The following is a 26747-nucleotide window of genomic DNA, read 5'->3' on the forward strand; positions in this document are numbered from 1 at the left end:
AAAAACATGAAGTGGGAAGACAATTGGCCTTGGATTAAAGATGTTATGGAAGCAACTGATTGGGTGGCATGGAAAGGAAATGGGAAAATGGTCACTCTCAACAGCTACCTTGTTCTCACCCTATTGGGCAGCAGCAAGAGCAAGAAGCACACAACTACCCCGAAGCCACTGAAGAAGTAATGGTAGTGGCTGAAACAAATGACACGATTCCATAGCTACAGGAAGTGCCAGACAAAATACGGGTCAAGGGGAAGACTGACATTGGCAAAATGAAAGGAGCAACGCCATTCGTGGTTGTACCAAAAAGCACCCACAGGCTTTACAAGGCCCAGTACCCCCTGAACAAAGAGGCAGAAAAAGGCATTATCCCAGTACGCATCGCATTATCCCAGTACACACAGCATTGGTGGAGGCTGGAGCTATTATACGATGCCCAAATTCACCTTGTAACCACTCAATCCTCCCAGTAAGAAACCACTCAGGGGAATTCAGATTCAGTGACCATTCTCTCCACCTGGAAGCTGTGTTTCTCAGTTTTTGATTTGGCTAATGCATTGTTCAGCATTCCACTAGCTGAGGAATCGGAAGATTGGTTCTCTTTCACATTCCTCAAAAAAATAAAGAAAAATTAAGTGGATCTTCTTAGCAGAAAATGGCCATAAAGTTTCACCATAAAAAATGCAGTTGTGTAGAAGTTCAGTTAAACATTTGGGTCATGATATTACTTGAGGGTTGCACCCTCTCAAAAGACAGATTAGAATCAATAAAGGCATTGCCGAAACCCATCACAAAACAACACATGATGTGTCTATTAGGAGTAGCTCGGTACTGTATGACTAACAATTTAGGACGTGGTATTTTTATAACCCCAGTGTCCCGCCAAAGGCCAGAGGGACCTTTTGAGCATTTGATGATGGACTTCATTGAATTAACGCCATATGAAGGAAACACATATTGTCTGGTCATTGTTGATATGTTTTCCAAGTGGGTCGAGGTGTTCCTGTATCGAAGAGCCACAGCGTGTACTGTGGCCAAAGCACACCTGCAAGAGATCATTCCAAGTCTGACCTGGGTAAGAGCACTCCCGTTGGCACTGATGAGCATTAGAGGTAGGTCCCACACTGTGACTGGTCTCTCCCCACTCAAGGTACTAACTGGATGCCCCATGAGAATGACTAACACTCCTTTCCCTCAAAATAGGTTAACCCTTCAGGCAATGGAAGACGACATGGTGATGTATTGTGTATATCACTTAACAGTGTTCTTAAGACTCTCTTCCCACGGGTGAAGGCTTCTTTGCCTTGCAGGTGTTGCTCACGACAACCTTTCATTGTGGTAAAGGACCTTCAAAGGTTGGAAAGACTTCAGGTGGAAGGGACCATACCAGGTGCTCCTGACCACATCCTCTGCTGTCAAGGTAGCAGAATGAGATACGTGGATACACGCGTCCCACTGCAGGAAGGTGCCAGAACCAGGAAATCAGAATGGCAAGGAGCATTGGTGAATGCAAAAGGACCTTCTGGATTGGTCTCACCCTGATAGTGGGGACCGTTGTCTGCCTCCTGCTGGCCAGGAATGATCTAGGCGAATCCAGGGACCGTCCTCAGCCAACAGGACCACTGCAGGCCCGCAGTAGAGTCCCAGAAAAAGCAGGTAAGGTTGCGAGAGGAAAACTAGACTTCAAAGACACTATGAACTCATTCCTTTCCACAGCACAGATGGTGGCGAATGGCCTCTCCCCAAGCACTTCCTGTTGGGTCTGTGAGCTAGGACCACTGGGGGTAGGGGCAGAATTACCTTTATTTGGTGTCCTAGCCGGTGTAAATGAGACTTTGTCAATGCTCCTAGAACTGTGGTTTACAATTCCCCTCTTCGAAAACCGAACCTTATGACATCTTTTGCTTTTTATAACCAAACTTGGAAAGGTACAGTTGAAGTCGGAAGTTTACATATACCTTAGCCAAATACATTTAAACTCAGTTTTTCACAATTCCTGAGATTTAATCCTAGTAAAAATCTGTCTTAGGTCAGTCAGGATCACCACTTTATTTTAAGAATGTGAAATGTCAGAATAATAGTAGAGAATGATTTATTTCAGCTTTTATTTCTTTCATCACATTCCTAGTGGGTCAGAAGTTTACATACACTCAATTAGAAGAGGACTGGCCACCCCTCATAGCCTGGTTCCTCTCTAGGTTTCTTCCTAGGTTTTGGCCTTTCTAGGGAGTTTTTCCTAGCCACCGTGCTTCTACACCTGCATTGCTTGCTGTTTGGGGTTTTAGGCTGGGTTTCTGTACAGCACTTCAAGATATTAGCTGATGTACGAAGGGCTATATAAAATAAAACCTGTCTCCCAACCATCCCAATAGAAAGCTCACTGACTGCAGCCTGGTGTATACAGGGTAATGGGTCTGTCTACCTAGGTGAAAATGTGTGCAATTGTACAATGGACTCTGATGGAGAATCAAATTGCTCACTGACAGTTCATGATTTGCAGATGGGCAGACCCTCAAAGATTACATTGCAGAAACTTCTAGAAGCCACTCTGACAATGAAGATAATGAGTGGGAGGTGGGATCTTGGCTGTTAACTATGTTTGGATCATGGTCTGTGAACCTTGCAAAATGGGCTATATTGGGAATATTTGTCCTTGTGTGTGTGATAACACTGTTCTAAAGCTCTGTGCTCTTCACGGGTCTCAGCAACTATCATGTTCACCTCCGCCACTGCAGGGGAAACTGTTCGTTTGATTGGGCTAAAATAAATGCCATTTGCTGATGAGAATGATGAAGATAATGAGGACCATAAGTAACTCACTGAAGGCCATGAAAAGTATAACCATGTTCTCTCCCCTGCGTATGATGACAGTATTGCCATAAATTAAATTGTGTAATTAAGCACGTGTGTAACTGTAGTGAAGGTCTTAAGTTAAACCATTCTACTTCAATGGTTTTACAAGTGTAAGGGCTATGGAATAAGGATCAATTACTAGGCGGGAAGCTTGCGTCCCACTTGGCCAATAGCCAGGGAAAATGTAGAGCACCAAATTAAAAAAAAAAGATATAAAATCAAACTTTCATTAAATCACACATGTAAGATACCAAATTAAAGCTACACTCGTTGTGAATCCAGCCAACATGTCAGATTTCAAAAAGGCTTTTCGGCGAAAGCATAAGATGCTATTATCTGATGATAGCACAACAGTAAACAAAGAGAGTGTAGCATATTTCAACCCTGCAGGCGCAACACAAAACGCAGAAATAAAATATAAATCATGCCTTACCTTTGACGAGCTTCTTTTGTTGGCACTCCAATATGTCCCATAAACATCACAAATGGTCCTTTTGTTCGATTAATTCCGTCCATATATGTCCAAAATGTCAATTTATTTGGCGCATTTGATCCAGAAAAAAAACAGCTTCCAATTTGCGCAACGTCACTACAAAATATCTCAAAAATTACCTCTAAACTTTGCCAAAACATTTCAAACTACTTTTGTAATACAACTTAAAGTATTTTTAAACGTTAATAATTGATCAAATTGAAGACGGGTCTTTCTGTTTTCAATACAGGAGGACAACAAACTAACGATACTTTTCTAGTCTTGCGCAACTCTCAAACAGTACACATAACGTTACACTGATTCCAGATGGCCGTTCGTCTTCATTGCACAAAGGAATAACCTCAACCTATTTCCAAAGACTGATGACATCCAGTGGAAGCGGTAGGAACTGCAAACAGGTTGATTAGAAATCTAGTATCCCAATGAAAACTCACTGAACAGACAGTGACCTCAACAAAAAAAGAAAACTGAATGGTTAGTCCTCGGGGTTTTGCCTGCTACATAAGTTCTGTGATACTCACAGACATGATTCAAACAAGTTTTAGAAACTTCAGAGTGTTTTCTATCCAAATATACTAATAATATGCATATCCTATATTCTGGAGATGAGTAGAAGGAAGTTGAAATTGGGCACGCTATTTATCCAAAAGTGAAAATGCTGCCCCCTATCCTAGAGAAGTTAATTGTACAACCCAGAATTAAGGGTTTGAAAGGATAAAGTGTCTGGTTTTGTGGTGATTTCGCTGACTTTTATTAGAAGTATTTTAATAGAACCTCCTTTGATAGTTTAAGCCATAATCTAATGCTTACCTTAAAAATGTACAATAGTTATCACAGAGTGATAAAAGGAGGGAGTGTGATGGACATTTCTTTGTGTGCATATAATTGTGTTTAGCACAATGCTTTTTTATAATAACCTGTCTTGGTTGGATTCATGCGAGTGACGGATTGACTGCACAAAGGAGTAAACCACATTATCACTCATAAGCAATTTGGCAGTATGCCCAGAACATTGCTCTGGGAACTAGAACTTGAAGGAGTGACACAATATCTCAGTTCCAAAGTAAGAAGCCTTGTGTGGTATAAATCAGTCACATACAGGAACAAACCATGCTTATATGACTTGTTTGTGTAGCAGTACTTTGACTTTGAGTCTTTAGTGGTGATATTCCAAGACACTACCAACACCGGAATTCCAGCATTTTTACCCTTTCCAGTTATTTTTAAAAACATTTTCCAAACTGCGCCAATTTCGGTGCAGATTCCCTCCATGCCTCCCTTTTCGCGCTCTTAAATCATTCTTCTCGCCATCGCTCTCTTTCTTTGATACTCCATGAGATTCCTTAACTGATAAGCCATTCTTAAGTACCCGTAGAGCTACTGTATATCCCTTTCCTGCACCACCTTTGAGAACTCATCTGTCCACCATGGCACCACCCACCGTCTTCCTCTCCTGAACACACTGGAACGGTCACATCTGCATCTGATATACAGTGGGGAGAACAAGTATTTGATACACTGACGATTTTGCAGGTTTTCCTACTTACAATGCATGTAGAGGTCTGTAATTTTTTATCATAGGTACACTTCAACTGTGAGAGACGGAATCTAAAACATTGTATGATTTTTAAGGAATTAATTTGCATTTTATTGCGTGACATTAGTCAATCAATCAATCAAGTTTATTTTATATAGCCCTTCGTACATCAGCTAATATCTCAAAGTGCTGTACAGAAACCCAGCCTAAAACCCCAAACAGCTAGTAATGCAGGTGTAGAAGCATGGTGGCTAGGAAAAACTCCCTAGAAAGGCCAAAACCTAGGAAGAAACCTAGAGAGGAACCAGGCTATGAGGGGTGGCCAGTCCTCTTCTGGCTGTGCCGGGTGGAGATTATAACAGATCTATGCCAAGATGTTCAAAAATGTTCATAAGTGACAAGCATGGTCAAATAATAATCATGAATCATTTTCAGTTGGCTTTTCATATCATTAAGAGTTGAAAAACAACAGGTCTGGGACAGGTGGCGGTTCCATAACCGCAGGCAGAACAGTTGAAACTGGAATAGCAGCAAGGCCATTAGCATTTGATACATCAGAAAAGCAGAACTTAATATTTGGTACAGGAACCTTTGTTTGCAATTACAGAGATCATACGTTTCCTGTAGTTCTTAACCAGGTTTGCATACACTGCAGCAGGGATTTTGGCCCACTCCTCCATACAGACCTTTTCCAGATCCTTCAGGTTTCGGGGCTGTCGCTGGGCAATACGGACTTCAGCTCCCTCCAAAGATTTTCTATTGGGTTCAGGTCTGGAGACTGGCTAGGTCAGTCCAGGACCTTGAGATGCTTCTTACGGAGCCACTCCTTAGTTGCCCTGGCTGTTTGTTTCGGGTCGTTGTCATGCTGGAAGAGCCAGCCACGACCCATCTTCAATGCTCTTACTGAGGGAAGGAGGTTGTTGGCCAAGATCTCACGATACATGGCCCCATCCATCCTCCCCTCAATACGGTGCAGTCGTCCTGTCCCCTTTTGCAGAAAAGCATCCCCAAAGAATGATGTTTCCACCTCCATGCTTCACGGTTGGGATGGTGTTCTCATCCTTCTTCTTCCTCCAAACACAGCGAGTGGAGTTTAGACCAAAAAGCTCTATTTTTGTCTCATAAGGCCACATGACCTACTCCCATTCCTCCTCTGGATCATCCAGATGGTCATTGGCAAACTTCAGATGGGCCTGGACATGCGCTGACTTGAGCAGGGGGACCTTGCGTGCGCTGCAGGATTTTAATCCATGACGGCGTAGTGTGTTACTAATGGTTTTCTTTGAGACTGTGGTCCCAGCTCTCTTCAGGTCATTGACCAGGTCCTGCCGTGTAGTTCTGGGCTGATCCCTCACCTTCCTCATGATCATTAATATCATTATAGGATAAAGCAATCCTTCTGCCCCCCCCCCCCCCCCCCCCTTAAAAGATTTAGATGCACTATTGTAAAGTGGCTGTTCCACTGGATGTCATAAGGTGAATGCACCAATTTGTAAGTCGCTCTGGATAAGAGCGTCTGCTAAATGACTTAAATGTAAATGTAAATCATTGATGCCCCACGAGGTGAGATCTTGCATGGAGCCCCAGACCGAGGGTGATTGACCGTCATCTTGAACTTCTTCCATTTTCTAATAATTGCGCCAACAGTTGTTGCCTTCTCACCAAGCTACTTGCCTATTGTCCTGTAGCCCATCCCAGCCTTGTGCAGATCTACAATTTTATCCCTGATGTCCTTACACACCTCTCTGGTCTTGGCCATTGTGGAGAGGTTGGAGTCTGTTTGATTGAGTGTGTGGACAGGTGTCTTTTATACAGGTAACGAGTTCAAACAGGTGCAGTTAATACAGGTAATGAGTGGCGAACAGGAGAGCTTCTTAAAGAAAAACTAACAGGTCTGTGAGAGCCAGAATTCTTACTGGTTGGTAGGATATCAAATACTTAATGTCATGCAATAAAATACTTAAAAATCATACAATGTGATTTTCTGGATTTTTGTTTTAGATTCCGTCTCTCACAGTTGAAGTGTACCTATGATATAAAATTACAGACCTCTACATGCTTTGTAAGTAGGAAAACCTGCAAAATCGGCAGTGTATCAAATACTTGTTCTCCCCACTGTAATTATAGACTTTACTGCCTCAGCGCACTCATCCACAGACCCCTACATTGATAACTTTTGTCCCACCCGCTCACACAGATACTTGAACATCTTCAAGTTAGCTTTCTCAAAGCAACATCTCATGTTATTGCCTCTACTCTGCATACAAACATCCACATTGACCTTACATCGAACTTTACAATTATCACTCCCTACCGTGGTTTCTCTTCCCATTCACACCTCCCTGCCACCACTGCAGATACCAATGTCAAGTCCAAGCATGACTATGTCCCCCTCCCATCATTAACACATATTAATCCCCTGTTATCCATAAATCCTTCAACTATACTCCCATTGTTCTTTATATTTACTTCCCCAGATTTCATGGGCATTAATATCACCACACCATATTACCTTCCTACCCCTACACATCCTATAAATCCCGTCTAACTGTGCTAACATGAGAGGTTTGGAGGGGTTATAGAAATTAACTACACTGCTCAAAAAAATAAAGGGAACACTTAAACAACACAATGTAACTCCAAGTCAATCACACTTCTGTGAAATCAAACTGTCCAATTAGGAAGCAACACTGATTGACAATACATTTCACATGCTGTTGTGCAAATGGAATAGACAAAAGGTGGAAATTATAGGCAATTAGCAAGACACCCTCAAAAAAGGAGTGATTCTGCAGGTGGTGACCACAGACAACTTCTCAGTTCCTATGCTTCCTGGCTGATGTTTTGGTCACTTTTGAATGCTGGCGGTGCTCTCACTCTAGTGGTAGCATGAGACGGAGTCTACAACCCACACAAGTGGCTCAGGTAGTGCAGTTCATCCAGGATGGCACATCAATGCGAGCTGTGGCAAAAAGGTTTGCTGTGTCTGTCAGCGTAGTGTCCAGAGCATGGAGGCGCTACCAGGAGGCAGGCCAGTACATCAGGAGACGTGGAGGAGGCCGTAGGAGGGCAACAACCCAGCAGCAGGACCGCTACCTCCGCCTTTGTGCCAGGAGATGCACTGCCAGAGCCCTGCAAAATGACCTCCAGCTGGCCACAAATGTGCATGTGTCAGCATATGGTCTCACAAGGGGTCTGAGGATCTCATCTCGGTACCTAATAGCAGTCAGGCTAGCGCCATAGGGCTTTCTACTCCCCCCTCTCTTTTCTTACTGCTCATTCGCCTCGCATCATCCACTTTCCCCCCGGTCATCTCCCTCAAACTCCTCCATTGACACCTTCATCAGAACTCCCGCAATCAGCAATCACCCCTCTCACTTTCGCCCTACTGCCAGGGATATGGCATCTCACCTTACCTCCATTTTCAGTATCTTGACACTGAAATATATTAACCACTAATATCATTCCCTTTCCTTTCCCTACGCACCTTGCATCTTTTACATGTTCTATATCTGATTTGATGGCCTTTGACAACATTATCGGATGTAACATTTTAGTGGTTGTTCTCCTGTACCTCATCTCCCTGCCGGTTTGCTCTCATAGATGGAAGGGGGGAATCTATGTCCCCATCTGTGGTAAATCCACCCTTGTCTATGTCCCCATCTGTGGTAAATCCACCTTTGTCTATGTCCCGATCTGTGGTAAATCCACCCTCGTCTATGTCTCCATCTGTGGTAATCCACCCTTGTCCCCTTTTCTGAACCTTTTCCTTTTTCCAGCACCATCGTGTAGGTAGACTCACCACTGATCCTACTACCTTCATCCTACTCAGACTTACTCCCATCTGAGCTACCTGCCATGCCTACCTTAGTCTCAGTACAGCTGTCTAGATCCGCTAACCAAACGCACCACTGCGTTCACTTCCGAAACCGAATGTTATGATTGAACACAAAAAACACACGCAAAAATCTATGTTCAAAGTCAAATTCTTCGCTTATCTGGTATGTCATGAAACCGCGGTCCTGCTGATGACGTCGACCACTGTATGTGCTTTCGGTAGTATGATTGTGTCCAGACCAGTGCCGACCCGTCATTCAGGACAGGTGGGGCAACTATTATTATCATTTTTTGCATGTTATTTTGGCATTAATATGTGTCACATATCAGTTTGCAAACAATGTACAAAAATATATATATCCTTGAGTTAATAAAGCCGCATACAAACATGGTCTCTTTTTTGTTTTCTTGAGTAAGGCAGCTCTTAAATGCAAGCCAGCAGAAAATACGGAGCGTTGCGCCGTGATTGGCTCAGTGTTCTGTCACTCATGGGAACACCACGTCATCGCCAAGTCTATGGGTAGAGCTAGAAAATTAATGCCCCTTGGGTACTACCATAGTTACATTAGAAGTGCCCATCCAAGAAAACTTAAGGTCATTGGCCACAGATAAAATGACATCAAATCACATTATATCTACAGTAGCTTTGATTGGACTCATCATGTCAACATCATACTTTCAAAATCTTAGCTAGCAGTCATCATGAATCAAGTCGACAATCTACTGGCAAATCCTTTTTAATCCTTGTCATAAATAATGAAGAGAAATGATAGATAAAACATTTCGGTGCTCATCGGCGATTAGACATAAACATTACACAACAAGATGGAAATTGAAATTCAACAATGAGTGGTTTGGAAGGAATCAGTGGCTAACTGCAAGCATTGCAAAGCAACCATTAGCTTGCTATTCAGTGGAGTGGCAGTGTGGTCCCAAGTCTAAAATTAAGGGTATATTTTCCTAGTTTAAAATTATAAACATTCAACATTGGCCATGCTGTCAATGAAGCATGATTTGTGCCACACTCAAAACAACTGTTATCTCGCAACTGCAAAATCTGACTTTAGTGAGTTCAAGACAACTGGGAACTCAGGAAAAACGAGCTATGACTGGGAAAATACATTTTGAACTTTCAAAACAACTCAGAATTGTAAATTCGGAACTCGGGCCTCTTTCTATAGCTACGACCTGAAAATCACTGACGCCATCATGTTTCAACCTTTTTCTTCCTTTTTCTTGAGTTCCCAGTTGTCTTGAAAGCACCATAAATGCAGAGAACGCCAGACTTTGATGACAAAGTTTGAGGACAAAATTTGCCCACGAAGGATCGCCGCACCACCTTTCTGTTCAATTGAGCAAAGCACAACAAGGTGAGTCCAAAAATGTATAGTATGTTGCTGAATAAAATGTATCCTGCCAGGGAGATAAGTATACTGTAGCTAAGAAAGTAATACTAAGTGTATGTTGTGTAGTAAGCTGTTAGTAGCCCATGTGCCTCACCCTAATAATTTGGTCTATTTTCACCTCTTATTTTCACCTACTGTTCTGACTTGGTGGTGCTCATGTAGCCTATAACCGGTTTTTGATTACAGAGCTTTCATTGTCTGCTTATATGCCCCCTTTATTTTTCCTATGGTTCTGACTTGTTGTACAGTGAGTACACTGAATTCTGTCACTATACATTTCAAATGTGCTGAACAAATAGTTATATTGACTACGTCTGTCCTAGCTCGCTCATTAATGTCTTAATCGAAACTACAGATTGCCTCTTATCCGCTTGTCGTTCCCTTATGCTATAGTTTGTACATCTCAATTGTCAGTAGAAACCACATTTGTTTAAGCAAGTCAGCCATATCAGCTATGTTTTTTTTTTAAACAGTAAATGAGGCAGAATGAACTGCTTCGCTGCCAGACAAGACTCCACCGATAGCCAGGTGTAGCAGTGGTATGTTGTTGGGACTGCTGTTGGGACAGCTTTATGTAGGACCTAACAGTTTGTGGGCACCGTTTGTCACCGTTATAGTGTAATTAATGTATCGTTTAGTGTTGTGTTGTTTAGTGGCTTTGCTGGCATGCTTCCCACTTTTTTTTGTTGCCCCACCAAGATTTACATGCTAAAATCGCCTACGGTCCAGACTGAGGAGAAATCCTCACATAATGCATCCCTGACTACCTCAGATCTGAACACAATCAGACGACAAAGCGACTTGGGTGCGTCTAAACCCGTCTTTTCAATGTAAGCTTCGAATTCTGACAGCAGAAGTTGATTGTAAGTGTCAAGTGTAGACAACAGTACTGCGCACCGATTTTACATTTAGAATCCGGAACGTTATATGCTAGCTGGGCTGAGAACAATATACAATATATGATATCCCCCTCCTGCATGGGGGACCAGTGACGGTAAGGGGACAAACAGGAGCAGGGGGTTACAACAGATGCATTCAATAGAAATAGACTAGCCTATATCCCCAACATCTCGTCATTCATTCACAAATATAGGCTATTCATCCCCAACACAGCCTAGTGTATAGTCTAATGAAAATGTAATTTAAACAATATTCTTGAGTCTTACCTTGTAAATCTTCTGATTTCGCCAGTGTATAAAACTCGAAAGCAATCCCTTTATGTGTGCTGCGTCCCCCCCGTAAAAAACGATATTCTGATTTAAATTATTTTATGCATCTAGCCTATGTTTTTGCTTCTGTGCACTCATGTTGTCGGAATATAACTGCATTTCTACTTTACGCAACAATGCATCAGAGTAAGAGATGATATGTCTGTTTCAGCCTGTGCCGTATCCAGATGTGAGGTTGTATTGTGATATGTAGCCTAGGCAAAATAAAACAGATTTGGAAGCGGTTTCACGGACTTAAATTCGACAGGTCGGGCAGTTTTTAAAGCGAGGAAGGACCGCGTAGCTTAGCTCAAACCGGTCATGGCTAGAAACCCCGATGGCTGTGGTATATACATAGTGGTAGCCCCGGAAAAATGAGCCCACCCCGCACTCCTCAAACGCGCTAAAGGGGTTTTGGGATTTGTAGTCCTACTGGTCATACACGCAGTGTTGCCAACTAATTTTCAGGGGAAGTTGCTGGAGGCAGGTCAATTTGTTGCTAAAAGTTGCTAAATTACGTTGTGATGTCATTGCGTAATGATATCATTACGCAATAACGTAAATCTGCGTCATTACGTAGAATACACACTAACGTTACTCAAATTGACTGGCCATCTCGGTAAAAAATATGATTTGACATTTGTTAGTTTAGATTTGTTTGTTTATTATCATATATTTTTATTTGTAAAAGTAATATAAGCACAACACATTTTTACATGATAACATTTTTATTTTTTAAACACAACACATTGAATTATTGAACAAATACACATCATTGAACAATTACATTTGATTTATTTTATTTTTAACTAGTAAACCTACACATTCTGAACATTATAGTTTTAAGCAGTGTATTGGTAGTTAGTTAACATGCTACCTAACTGATCAACAATTACAGGTACAGGCTAATAACAAGGTATATATGCTATCTTATTGAACAAGCAACTTTACTCAAATAATGATGTATGCGCTAGGCATCTCTCTCCAGCTCTCTCCAGGTTGTTGTGCTGCTTGGCTGGCTAGCTGCTCAATGGTTTCCTCCAGATATTGCCACTGTTTTCGCACACACTGCAGTACACACTGCCACCATCAGTTGTGTGTGTACGCCAGTTCCAGAAAGTCCACTCCTTGCATACGTACTGTAAATATGATGAATCATAGATTGGCAAGGAAATCCTCTTCATCTTCACTGTCCAACTGCATTGTCACGGAGCTGGAACCAGCAGTAGAGGATGGAGTGGCCTTAACTTCTTTGGGATAGTGGGCAGTATTTTGACATCCGGATGAAAAGCGTGCCCAAAGTAAACTGCCTGCTACTCAGGCCCAGAAGCTAGGATATGCATATAATTGGTAGATTTGGATAGAATTTGTAATGTAACTGGGACCGTTTGGAGTGCCAACAGAAGAAGATCTTCAAAGGTAAGGCATATATTATATCACTATTTCTGACTCGTGTCGCAACTCCCTGGTTGAAAATGATTTGTTATGCATTTGTGTGCTGGGCGCTGTCCTCAGATAATCGCATGGTTTGCTTTCGCCGTAAAGCCTTTTTGAAATCTGCAGCTGGATTAACAACAAGTTAAGCTTTATTTTGATGTATTGCACTTGTGATTTCATGAAAGTTAAATATTTATAGTAATTTGAATTTTGCGCTCTGCAATTTCACCGGATGTTGGCCAGATGGGACGCTAGCGTCCCACTGATCCGCAAGAAGTTTTAAAGCTGTATGCTGCTATGGTGCCAAACTGATGCAGAACTTCACTTGGTAGTTTTTGCTGGTAACAGGTATCACCAGCCACTTCAGTCCATACCGCACCAGGAGTATGGAGTTGAGAGTGTGCAGTGACATTCTATTTCTTAACTTCTCTTTGCTCTGCGGTAGCCATTGCCATAGTAGCTTCTGCGCTTTTGCAGTTATCCACTTTTTTAACCAACTGTGTTAATGTAGACTGCGTTGTGGGGTTGTACGGTTTTGATTTATTCATATGCTTTACTGTAGCACAATGTTTTTTGATGTCATACATTTTTGCAAGCATATCTGATTTGCAGTACACACAGTATGCCCTACAAACATCCCCAATTACTGGCTTCAGCCACCCTTTAAATTCAGGTACAGACTCCCACTCTTTTCTGTACATCTGGCTGTACAATTTTGATTGAGACATGTTGATTGATGTTGTAAGTTCTGTTCAAGATCAAACATTTGTGACCAACTATATTCATTGGGTTTGTCTCGTGGAACGCATACTACTGCTGCTGCAGTCATCCAACAATGCTTTTTAATTTGCTGAAATTGCTGCTGGCCTGCTGCTGCTGCTGACGTCACTCACAATGCACTTTTGCAGCCAGGATGTGTGTTGTGACTGAGTATGTGACAGAGAAAATCGTTTTTGTGTCATTTAGAGGGAAAATGAGTGCATTTTAGCGTTTGAGTCACTTTTCAAAAGTTGCTAAAAGCTCCAAATACATTTTTAAAAGTAGCTAAATTTGTTGCTAGGTGCTGTTTGAAAAAAAGTTGCCTGGGTACTCTGAAAAGTTGCTAAATCTAACAACATAATTGCTAAATTGGCATCACAGCATACATGTTCTTTTCAACACCACAGATGTGTGAATTTGGTAAGTTGTGTGCTTCAAGGGAACTGTAGTTTCATCATGTTCATCAAGACGCGGTCGCTGTCCTGAAAATACAGGCACGCGCAAATAACATATTAATGATGATGATTAAATACATTACTAGTCAAAAGTTTGGACACACCTACTCATTCATGGGGTTTTCTTTATTGTTACTATTTTCTACATTGTAGAATAAATAGTGAAGACATCAAAACTATGAAATAACACATATGGAATCATGTAGTAACCAAAATAGTTTTAAACAAATCAAAATATATTTTATATTTGAGATTCTTCAAAGTTGCCACCCTTTGCCTTGATGACAGTTTTGCAAACTATTGGCATCAACCAGCATCATGAGGTAGTCACCTGGAATGCATTTCAATTAACAGGTGTGCCTTGTTAAAAGTTAATTTGTGGAATTTCTTTCCCTCTTAATGCATTTGGGCCAATCAGTTGTGTTGTGACAAGGTAGAGGTGGTATACAGAAGATAGCCCTGTTTGGTAAAAGACCAAGTCCATATTATGGCAAGAATAGCTCAAATAAGCGAAGATAAATGACAGTCCATCATTACTTTAAGACATGAAGGTCAGTCAATATGGAACATTTCAAGAACTTTAAAAGTTTCTTCAAGTGCAGTCCCAAAAACCATCAAGTGCTATTATGAAACTGGCTCTCATGAGGACCGCCACAGGAAAGGAAGACCCAGAGTTTTAAAAATATATATACACTGCTCAAAAAGATAAAGGGAACACTTAAACAACACAATGTAACTCCAAGTCAATCACACTTCTGTGAAATCAAACTGTCCACTTAGGAAGCAACACTGATTGACAATAAATGTCACATGCTGTTGTGCAAATGGAATAGACAACAGGTGGAAATTATAGGCAATTAGCAAGACACTCCCAATAAATGAGTGGTTCTGCAGGTGGTGACCACAGACCACTTCTCAGTTCCTATGCTTCCTGGCTGATGTTTTGGTCACTTTTGAATGCTGGCGGTGCTTTCACTCTAGTGGTAGCATGAGACGGAGTCTACAACCCACACAAGTGGCTCAGGTAGTGCAGCTCATCCAGGATGGCACATCAATGCGAGCTGTGGCAAGAAGGTTTGCTGTGTCTGTCAGCGTAGTGTCCAGAGCATGGAGGCGCTACCAGGAGACAGGCCAGTACATCAGGAGACGTGGAGGAGGCCATAGGAGGGCAACAATCCAGCAGCAGGACCGCTACCTCCGCCTTTGTGCAAGGAGTAGCAGGAGGAGCACTGCCAGAGCCCTGCAAAATGACCTCCAGCAGGCCACAAATGTGCATGTGTCTGCTCAAACGGTCAGAAACAGACTCCGTGAGGGTGGTATGAGGGCCCGACGTCCACAGGTGGGGGTTGTGCTTACAGCCCAACACCGTGCAGGACGTTTGGCATTTGCCAGAGAACACCAAGATTGGCAAATTCGCCACTGGCGCCCTGTGCTCTTCACAGATGAAAGCAGGTTCACACTGAGCACGTGACAGACGTGACAGAGTCTGGAGACGCCGTGGAGAACGTTCTGCTGCCTGCAACATCCTCCAGCATGACCGGTTTGGCAGTGGGTCAGTCATGGTGTGGGGTGGCATTTCTTTGTGGGGCCGCACAGCCCTCCATGTGCTCGCCAGAGGTAGCCTGACTGCCATTAGGTACCGAGATGAGATCCTCAGACCCCCTGGTTCCTCCTAATGCAAGACAATGCTAGACCTCATGTGGCTGGAGTGTGTCAGCAGTTCCTGCAAGAGGAAGGCATTGATGCTATAGACTGGCCCGCCCGTTCCCCAGACCTGAATCCAATTGAGCACATCTGGGACATCATGTCTCGCTCCATCCACCAACGCCACGTTGCACCACAGACCGTTCAGGAGTTGTCGGATGCTTTAGTCCAGGTCTGGGAGGAGATCCCTAAGGAGACCATCCGCCACCTCATCAGGAGCATGCCCAGGCGTTGTAGGGAGGTCATACAGGCACGTGGAGGCCACACACACTACTGAGCCTCATTTTGACTTGTTTTAAGGACATTACATCAAAGTTGGATCAGCCTGTAGTGTGGTTTTCCACTTTAATTTTGAGTGTGACTCCAAATCCAGACCTCCATGGGTTGATAAATTTGATTTCCATTGATAATTTTTGTGTGATTTTGTTGTCAGCACATTCAACTATGTAAAGAAAAAAGTATTTAATAAGAATATTTAATTCATTCAGATCTAGGACATGTTATTTTAGTGTTCCCTTTATTTTTTTGAGCAGTGTATATACTTCACCTTTTTTTAACCAGGTAGGCTAGTTGAGAACAAGTTCTCATTTACAACTGCGACCTGGCCAAGATAAAGCATAGCAGTGTGAACAGACAACAACACCGAGTTACACATGGAGTAAACAATAAACAAGTCAATAACACAGTAGGGGGGAAAAAGAGTCTATATACATTGTGTGCAAAAGGCATGAGGAGGTAGGCAATAAATAGGCCATAGGAGCGAATAATTACAATTTAGCAGATTAACACTGGAGTGATAAATCATCAGATGATCATGTGCAAGTAGAGATACTGGTGTGCAAAAGAGCAGAAAAGTAAATAAATAAAAACAGTATGGGGATGAGGTAGGTAAATTGGGTGGGCTATTTACAGATGGACTATGTACAGCTGCAGCGACCGGTTAGCTGCTCAGATAGCAGATGTTTAAAGTTGGTGAGGGAAATAAAAGTCTCCAACTTCAGCGATTTTTGCAATTCGTTCCAGTCACAGGCAGCAGAGAACTGGAAGGAATGGCGGCCAAATGAGGTGTTGGCTTTGTGGATGATCAGTGAGATATACCTGCTGGAGCGCATGCTACGGGTGGGTGTTGTTATCGTGACCAGTGAACTGAGATAAGGCGGAGCTTTACCTAGCATGGACTTATAGATGACCTGGAGCCAGTGGGTCTGGCGACGAATATGTAGCGAGGGCCAGCCGACTAGAGCATACAGGTCGCAGTGGTGGGTGGTATAAGGTGTTTTAGTAACAAAACGGATGGCACTATGCATCTAGTTTCCTGAGTAGAGTATTGGAAGCTATTTTGTAGATGACATCCCCGAAGTCGAGGATCGGTAGGACAGTCAGTTTTACTAGGGTAAGTTTGGCAGCGTGAGTGAAGGAGGCTTTGTTGCGAAATAGAAAGCCGATTCTAGATTTGATTTTGGAGTTCATTAGAGTTACCAGCCTTAGAAATTGCAGCCCAAACAAATGCTTCACAGAGTTCAAGTAACAGACACATCTCAACATCAACTGTTCAGAGGAGACCGTGTGAATCAGTCCTTCATGGTCGAATTGCTGCAAAGAAACCACTACTATAAGACACCAATAATTAGAGACTTGCTTGGGCCAAGAAACATGAGCAATGGACAATAGGACCGAGTTTGGGAAACCCTGCTATAGGCGGCTCTTCATTATGTACATTTAACTTTTCCCAAAAAAATGTATATGCTGCTACACATATTCTATTTCAGAATCTTTACATTTCGTTTTTGTGAGCTACAGTGATTTATTCTAACACATTGTGGAGTTTTATGAGGGGGACATCTTTTTTCGAGTCTGAACTGACTACCTGCATCATAGTTCCTGTATTTGCCTGCATATTTCATCCCACTGAGCCACCTCAGTTTCTAAGCAAAGCATATGCATTGCCGCCACCTAGTGGAATAGTTTGTCAACTGTTAAATGTGTTGTTGGCCGGCTTTTCATAATTCTTTTGATAATTTAAACAATTGATAGCAGATTTTCCATTTTCGATAGATACATCAAATAAAACTTATATGGCGTAACATCTTTGAGCTCCATGTTACGTCCTTATAATTGTGTCGCTAGGTTTCAGGCACGTTGTGGACCGAATTTATTTAATGACGTCACAGATCATGAAGGACCCACGATCGACAGCAAGCGTTTACCCGTAAAAGTGTCAATACATTAACGGTGTGAATGAAAGTTGATATTAGCGTCATCCCAGATGCTACACCGTAAATCATTTGCATACAGTATCCCCCACAATACAATATTGAAAAAAATATATATCAATAGAAAAATGGTTACGTGTTTCTCAATCTTGAAGATGACCGGTTTTGGGTAGACGACTGGCAGAATGAAAGCCTAGCACAGCAGTTTTTTTAGGCTAGTATGCAAGCCAAGTATTGCAAAGTTGCTTTGTCTATTTCGTGAAGTATTTTTGTAATGGTAGGCTCCTGTTATTCTTGTGTTTTCGGTGGTAAAGTCGGACCTGGCTAGTTGCAGCAGCGACCAGTGGGTTTGTGTACAATCCACTTAACAAAGTTGGCTTGCTAACCTTAGCTAGCTACAGTAGTCTAACTTAGCTAAATAGTTACGGTTTTGTTTGTAATCAATGTTGACTAGCTAACTATCGTCAACAGATGACGAAATGATTTTTCTTGCAAATTTATGTGCAGTATCAACGACGATCATTACTTTGTTGCATTATAATAGCTGAGTTCTCTAGCCAATAGATACCCTTTCATATAAAAGCTACGTTACTAGTTATGTTTAAACACTTCCAACAATGATAAACTTTTTTGTGTGCAACAATTGACTTATCTTTTCTCCCACAGCTGTGGCCTATTTGACCTGTACCTGAAGGTTGAGAAACAGCCACTATGTTTCTGTATAACTTGACCCTGCAGCGTGCCACTGGCGTCACCCACGCCATCCATGGCAACTTCTCAGGTACATACACACTATATACAGAAGTATGTGTACACCCTTTCGGCTACTTCAGCCGCACCCGTTGCTGACGGGTGTATAAAATCGAGCACACAGCCATGCAATCTCCATAGACAAATATTGTCCGTAGCATGGTTTTACTGAAGAGCTCAGTGACTTTCAATGTGGCATTGTCATAGGATGCCACCTTTCCAACAAGTCAGTGCTGTTATTGTGAAGTGGAAATGTCTATGAGCAGTGATAGGCCACACAAACTCACAGAATGGGACTGTCGAGTGCTGTAGCACTTAAAAATCGCTGTCCTCGGTTGCAACACTCACTACCGAGTTCCAAACTGCCTCTGGAAGCAACGTCAGCACAATAACTTCTTCGGGAGATTCTTGAAATGGATTTCCATGGCAGAGCAGCTGCAATACAAGCCCAAGATCACCATGCCCAGTTTGGGGAAGTCCCTTTCCTATTTCAGCATAACAATGCCACAGTGCACAAAGCAAGGTCCATACAGAAATGGTTTATCGAGATCAGTGTGGAAGAACTTGACTGGCCTGCACAGAGCCCTGACCTCAACCCCATCAAACTCCTTTGGGATGAATGAACGACTGCAAGCCAGGCCTAATCGCCCAACATCGGTGCCCGACCTCACTAATGCTCTTGTGGCTGAATGGAAGCAAGTCCCTGCAGCAATGTTCCAACATCTAGTGGAAAGCCTTCCCAGAAGAGTGGAGGCTGTTATAGCAACAAAGGGGGGACCAACTTCATATTAATGAGCAGGTGTCCACATACTTTTGGGCATGTAGTGTAACATCCCCTCTTGTGCTCGCTCATCCCTGAGTGTATATATGAGTTGAAAATAAGCCGAAACAGAGTAACGGCAAAATAAATAGTGTAGCTACACCATACCGGTTGAACATGAGCCTATCACAATAATTAAAACAAATATGCCAAGAACTGGAAGCTTTCACACTATCATTACTGCATGTCAGTCGCATGGAAAATGAGCGAATGGACTTGAATGTGCAGTTGATGCATCAATTCAGGTTGCAAGTGTATGCTTGATGAATGGCCATCACTGAATGTCATTCATGAAACTTTTTGGTCTTTTATAAGAGATGTCTTTGCATTTCTAAAATGGTAGGTGCACAGTGCACTGTATGGATGCTGGAATTATTTTAGTGTACAAAAGTGGGTAGGTAGCCAGGCTTACAGGTGCCTTTTGAAATGATTGACAATCAGATGAAAACATAACTGGTTTTGGTAATGCCACATTTTAAAGGTAGTATATGTTTTAATTAAATGACTAATCTTTACTATTAGGCCCACAGAGATCCTATTAAATTAATATGGATTCTATATGTAATACTATGTTTAGAATGAAACATAGAAAAGTGCAAGCGTGTGTACTGAAGAGGTCCCGTACCAGGAAGAAATCTACTTTCATCCCGAGTATATACTGTATAAGATTGATGTCACCTATGATCATTTTTGGGAATATTTATTGACTTGCAGGAACCAAGATGCAGAAGATAGTTGTTTCCAGGAGGAAGATCATTGAGGTCCTGCGTCCAGATGCCAACACAGGGAAGGTTCATACCCTGCTCACCATGGAGGTGTTTGGCATTATCCGCTCCCTTATGACCTTCAGGCTGACTGGAGGAACTAAAGGTGTGTGTTATGTATGTGTGTCTGCCTGTACACCTGAGATTGCATTTTGGTATATAGATATGACTCAATCTTGGCGCCAAAAGAGTAGTTGCTGTGTGTAATGTAGATTCATATTTTCGATGTATGTGGTTGAAAAGCTATGATTTTGAAATCTCTTTTGAGACATTTGTGCTTTTCATCCCTAGACTACTTTGTGGTGGGCAGTGACTCAGGCCGCATCCTGGAGTACCACCCCTCCAAGAACATGTTTGAGAAGATTCACCAGGAGACCTTTGGCAACAGTGGCATTGTCCCTGGACAGTTCCTTGCCGTCGACCCCAAGGGCAGGGCAGTCATGATAGGTAAATAAGTTCAGAGAACTGAGAGAGAGATTGTTTTGGAAAGAGTTGGTAACGGTCATTTTTTGTTGTTGACATCTGTGACTTGATGGGATAATCCCCTATTGCAATGAACGTTTTTCATCTCCCGAGTTGATTTACCTATTTGTTTCGAGGTGTTGTAGTTTACTGATTACCTCTGTGTTTCCAGGTGTTGTAGTTTACTGATTACCTCTGTTTCCAGGTGTTGTAGTTTACTGATTACCTCTGTGTTTCCAGGTGTTGTAGTTTAGTGATTACCTCTGTGTTTCCAGGTGTTGTAGTTTACTGATTACCTCTGTTTCCAGGTGTTGTAGTTTACTGATTACCTCTGTGTTTCCAGGTGTTGTAGTTTACTGATTACCTCTGTTTCCAGGTGTTGTAGTTTACTGATTACCTCTGTGTTTCCAGGTGTTGTAGTTTACTGATAACCTCTGTGTTTCCAGGTGTTGTAGTTTACTGATAACCTCTGTTTCCAGGTGTTGTAGTTTACTGATAACCTCTGTGTTTCCAGGTGCTGTAGTTTACTGATTACCTCTGTGTTTCCAGGTGTTGTAGTTTACTGATTACCTCTGTGTTTCCAGGTGTTGTAGTTTACTGATAACCTCTGTGTTTCCAGGTGCCATTGAGAAGCAGAAGCTGGTGTACATCCTGAAGAGAGATGCAGCAGCACGTCTCACCATCTCCTCTCCCCTGGAGGCTCACAAGGCCAACACGCTGGTGTACCACGTGGTAGGAGTGGACGTGGGCTTTGAGAACCCAATGTTCGCCTGTCTAGAGATGGACTATGAGGTGAGAGCCCAGCACTGACCCCTATGATATGTGAATTGGCTCATGCACTCTTGTTACGTTCCACATATCTGGACTTCTTTACACAGGCTCAGATGTGCTGCTACTTTATTCGCTCTCTACCCACCCAAGTGTTGTTGAAATGATGAGTCTTCATGTCTCTTCTCTGACAAACCACTGGAGAGAGCTTAAACACCTCTGATCCCAACACAGCTGCTCTGCTACTACAGCTGTCCTGTAATTTTTTTTTTTTTTTCTTTTCTTTTTACCTTTATTTAACTAGGCAAGTCAGTTAAGAACAAATTCTTATTTTCAATGACGGCCTAGGAACAGTGGGTTAACTGCCTGTTCAGGGGCAGAACGACAGATTTGTACCTTGTCAGCTTGGGGATTTGAACTTGCAACCTTTCGGTTACTAGTCCAACGCTCTAACCACTAGGCTACCCTGCCGCCCCAAATTTGCCGCCCCAAATCCTCATCCCGTACTCTTTGTTTCCACTGACCCACAGTATGTGACCTATTACTTCTCCCTCTGTCCAGGAAGCTGACAATGACCCCACTGGAGAGGCTGCATCCAACACCCAGCAGACACTGACCTTCAATGAGCTGGACCTGGGTCTGAACCACGTGGTGTGCAAGTACAGCGAAGCCCTGGAGGAGCATGGCAACTTCCTAATCACAGGTAGCTACTTATTATTTCCAGTAGAGGGTGGTCAGAGCCAGGTTATGAGTTGTTTGCAGCCTTCCCTCTTGTGTTCTACTGATGAGGTCTGCCCTTGCGCATTGCTCTTCACTTCTTCCTGCTGGGGTGAAGATTAGTCCTCATATTGTTTGGATGACTGCACACCCACTGGCTGGGAAATGGCCACAGTGCCACTATAGAGAGAGAGAGAGAGAGAATCTGTGCAGAAAATTTGGGTTGACATGTGATTATCATGTCTCTTCCCTGACTATCCACTGAAGAACGCTTCTGATTTCAACACAAACAACCTCACTGTTGTAGCTGTTCTGTTAGTGCCTTCTAAGCCTGGATTGTTTTTGTAAAACTACAGTGTAAACCAGGTATGTTAATCGGTTACCTGCTGAAAAATACATTTGACTGGTTATGTTTATCGGTCTCTAGGTTCATTTGCATAATTGTGTGGAATTAAATTGGCGCGTGTATTTTTGTTAGTCGTCATGCATCTTATTTATTGCATTTAGAGCCTAGTTTGAGGAGCTGAATAGCGTGAGAGCTCATCAAAAAGCATGTACTGGAGTGAAACGTGCTTCTGTAAGCCCAGTCATTGAGCAACAAATAACAATTCTAAATGCAATCGCATGTTGAACTTTGATGGCCACAATTAAAATGTGAGCTTGAGGCAGTAATTGTTCGAAAGCTAAACCTTTTACTTAATGTCAAATAATGAGGCATGTCTTGCTTCAAAGTAGCCTTGCGAAAATTTTGCCATAAATGTTGAGGCAATTATTTTATCAAGACTTCCTCATGCCATTAACCAGCATTTGTCTCCTGTTCTATTTGGTTTCATATAAACTTAATTTTGTTGTCCAGAAGCCAAAGGCACAGTCCTAGTCATTAGAAACTAGGGTTGGGCAGTTTCCAGATTTTCATATCGTCATAAAAACACAAAATAGACGATTATCAGAATGCTAACACATTACCAGAATGCTAACACATTAGCACAAGTAATAGCAAATATCCATGGAGGCGGCTAGCTAAATATGCTAATGGGCGCAAATGAAAATAAACAAAATGCGAAGACGAGCAATCCAGCTCATGAAGTTGTACACATACGGTGCATTCGGAAAGTATTCAGAGCCCTTGACTTTTTCCACATTTTGTTACGTTACAGCCTTGTTCTAAAATTGATTAATAAAAACATTTTCCCTCATCAATCTACTCACAATACCCCGTAATGACAAAGCAAACCGTTTTTGTTTTTTGCACATTTATTAAAAATAAAAACATACTGTATTTACATAAGTATTCAGACCCTTTGCTATGAGACTCGAAATTGAACTCAGGTGCACCCTGAGTTCCAGAAGGACAACCATTTCTGCAGCATCTACCAATCAGGCCTTTACGGTAGAATGGCCAGACGGAAGTCTCTAATCAGTAAAAGGCACATGACAGCCAGCTTGGAGCACCTAAAGGTCTCTGACCATGAGAAACAAGATTCCCTGGTCTGATGAAACCCTGCTTGAACTCGTTGGCCTGAAGTGTCATGTCTGGAGGAAACCTGGCACCATCCCAAAGGTGAAGCATGGTGGTGGCAGCATGCTGTGGGGATGTTTTATAGTGGCAGGGACTGGGAGACTAGTCAGGATCAAAGGAAAGAGGTCCTTGATGAAAACCTGCTCAGGACGTCAGAATGGGGCGACTGTTCACCTTCCAACAGGACAACAACCCTAAGCACACAGCCAAGACAATGCAGGAGTGGCTTCGGGACAATCTCTGAATGTCCTTGAGTAGCCCAGCCTGAGCCCACATTTTAACCTGATCGAATATCTCCGGAGAGACTTGAAAATAGCTGTACATCGACACTCCCCATCCAAACTGACAGCTTGAGAGGATCTGCAGAGTAGAATGGGAGGAACTCCCCAAATATAGGTGTGCCAAGTTTGTAGCGTCATACCCAAGAAGACTCCAGGCTGTAATCACTGCCAAAGGTGATTCAGCAAAGTACTGAGTAAAGGGTCTGAATACTTATGTAAATGTGATATTTCCATATATACTTTTTTTAAAACCTGTTTTTGCTTTGTCATTAAGGGGTATGGTATGTAGATCGAGGGGGGGGGGGACAATTTAATCTATTTTTTGTTACGTTACAGCCGTATTCTAATGTGGGGAAGTCAAGGGGTCTGAATACTTTCCGAATCCTAGTTACTATTAAATTCCCCTCTTTCTAAATTTCTAACTGAGATTTAGGTTAGATGTGCTGTTTAGAACTGTTTTCCCATTAATTGTGTTTTGGTAATGTTTGAAAATTATGTTTTAGTAGCTGCTTCATTATAGCAGTTGCATGTTTAGTAATAGGTTGTAGTCTTTTGACTGGAAGACTAGGTTTGCTATTGTTGCATGTTTCTGTTAAACTCTTAATGAAAAACGTTGTGTATGCTTGGTATCAGAGAGGGTGAGGCGAAGCGAGAGGTTTCGCTCTCGACCAAAATTGGTCCCAAATAATCCCAATGTGTTTCTGTGGTCTTTATTTTGGGCCTAAACTTGTCGCCTGCCTCCCCACCTTGGAATGAATAACTCTTATTGTTATGGTGGAGACATAAGCATCTCATCATTATATACAGGTCTCGGACATTTTTTTCCCAAACAGTAAAATACTGTTTGTTGACCGGTTAATGCGGGTCAGTTAGTCGGCAGCATAATTTACTGAAATTTGCATCCCTAGTGTAAACATTGTGTCATCATGACCCCCTCTTTTGTCCAGTTCCTGGAGGCTCTGATGGTACCAGTGGAGTTCTCATCTGTTCAGAGAACTACATCATCTACAAAAACTTTGGCGATCAGCCTGACATTCGCTGTCCCATCCCACGCAGAAGGGTGAGTTTCTGTAAAGTTTAGTAAAAAATGTACCAACAAAGGACTTGGCTAACCAGACCAGTCGTGCTGAATTTGTGAATGTTTGTATGGATCAGTTTTAAGTTATTGGTACTATCCACACAGTGCCCTCATTCTTTATTTTGCCCTAAACACAGAATGACCTGGATGATCCTGAGAGAGGCATGATCGTCGTCTGCTCAGCCACCCACAAGACCAAGTCCATGTTCTTCTTCCTGGCCCAAACGTAGCAGGGGGACATCTTCAAGGTCCCCCTGGAGACGGATGAGGAGATGGTGAGGGCAGCAGGGTGCAGTCTGAGATGGAAACTGGGGGAGAGCAGCAAAGAGTGCTGTTGAAGTGATGAGTTCATGTCTCTTCTCTGACATGGAGATAGCATAAACACCTGATCTCAGCACAAACACACACAGGTCAGTGTTCACCTGATGAGATTCCTTCTCATTCAAATAAACGTTTGTATTCCCCAGGTTACAGAGATAAGGATGAAGTACTTTGACACCATCCCTGTAGCCACAGCCGTGTGTGTGCTGAAGACTGGCTTCTTATTTGTCTCTTCAGAGTTCGGCAACCAGTAAGTCATTCATTTCGCTAGAATCCACCTCAATACCACACATTACTGAGACATCAATCTTTATCATCTTGCTCTTCTGTGTGAATCGGTGTGTTCATGGTCTCCTCCCTTCTCTCTCTGCTAGTTACCTTTACCAGATAGCCCATCTTGGAGATGACGATGAAGAGCCAGAATTCTCCTCTGCCATGCCCCTGGAGGAGGGAGATACCTTCTTCTTCCAGCCACGCCCCCTCAAGAACCTAGTGCTGGTGGACGAGCAGGAGAACTTCTCCCCCATCATGTCCTGCCAGGTGTGTGTATTTATGATGGATCTCTGTTGGCAGCAGCTAGTCTTCCTGGGGTCCAGTCAAATTAAGACACTTGTACAATTTTAAAAACATTACAATACATTCACAACAGAATGCCCTCAGGCTCCTACTCTACCACCACATATCTACAACACAGAATCTATGTCTGTATGTTACCGTATATATATACATGTGTCTGTGCCTATGTTTGTGTTGCTTCACAGTCCCTGCTGTTCCATAAGGTGTATTTTCATCGTTTTTTTAAATGTAATTTTACTGCTTGCATGAGTTACTTGATGTGGAATATAGTTCTGTGTATTCATGGCTCTATGTAGTACTGTGCTTCTTCCATAGTCTGTTCTGGACTTGGGGACTTTTAAGAGACCTCTGGTGGCATGTCTTGTGGGGTGTGCATTCAACATGTCAATATCTCTCACAAATACAAGTAGTGATTTAAGTCAATCTCTCCTCCACTTTGAGCCATGAGAGATTGACATGCATGTTATTAATGTGTACGTCCAAGGGCTAGCCGTGCTGCCCTGTTTTGAGCCAATTGCAATTATCCTAAGTCCCTCTGTGGCACCTGACCTCACGACTGAACAGTAGTCCACGTGCGACAACTAGGGCCTGTAGGACCTGTCTTTTTGATAGTGCTGTTAAGAGGGTAGAGCTGTGCTTTGTTATAGACCAACTTCTCCCCATCTTAGCTACTGTTGTATCAATATGATTTGACCATGACAGTTTACAATCTAGGGTTACTCCAAGCAGTTTAGTCACCTCAACTTGCTCTATTTCCACATAATTTAGTTGAGGTTTAGGATTTAGTGAATG

The 26747-nt window shown here is 42.5% G+C and overlaps 1 protein-coding gene and 1 pseudogene across 1 annotated transcript in view; one reads left to right on the top strand and one right to left on the bottom strand.

The window, feature by feature from the left end:
• Positions 1 to 11725, bottom strand: part of LOC129867124 (CMP-N-acetylneuraminate-beta-galactosamide-alpha-2,3-sialyltransferase 2-like) — a 47149-nt gene extending 35424 nt beyond the window's left edge. Inside the window, exon 1 of the mRNA XM_055940319.1 lies at positions 11290 to 11725. The gene's annotated coding sequence lies outside the window, so the exon portion shown is untranslated. The remainder of the gene's footprint in view (positions 1 to 11289) is intronic.
• A 6150-nt stretch (positions 11726 to 17875) lies between these two features.
• LOC129866538 (splicing factor 3B subunit 3-like) overlaps positions 17876 to 26747 on the top strand; it is a 29459-nt pseudogene continuing 20587 nt past the window's right edge.

The sequence above is a fragment of the Salvelinus fontinalis genome, chromosome 12 (genome assembly GCF_029448725.1).
Source record: "Salvelinus fontinalis isolate EN_2023a chromosome 12, ASM2944872v1, whole genome shotgun sequence".
In the NCBI taxonomy this organism is placed as follows: Eukaryota; Metazoa; Chordata; class Actinopteri; order Salmoniformes; family Salmonidae; genus Salvelinus; species Salvelinus fontinalis.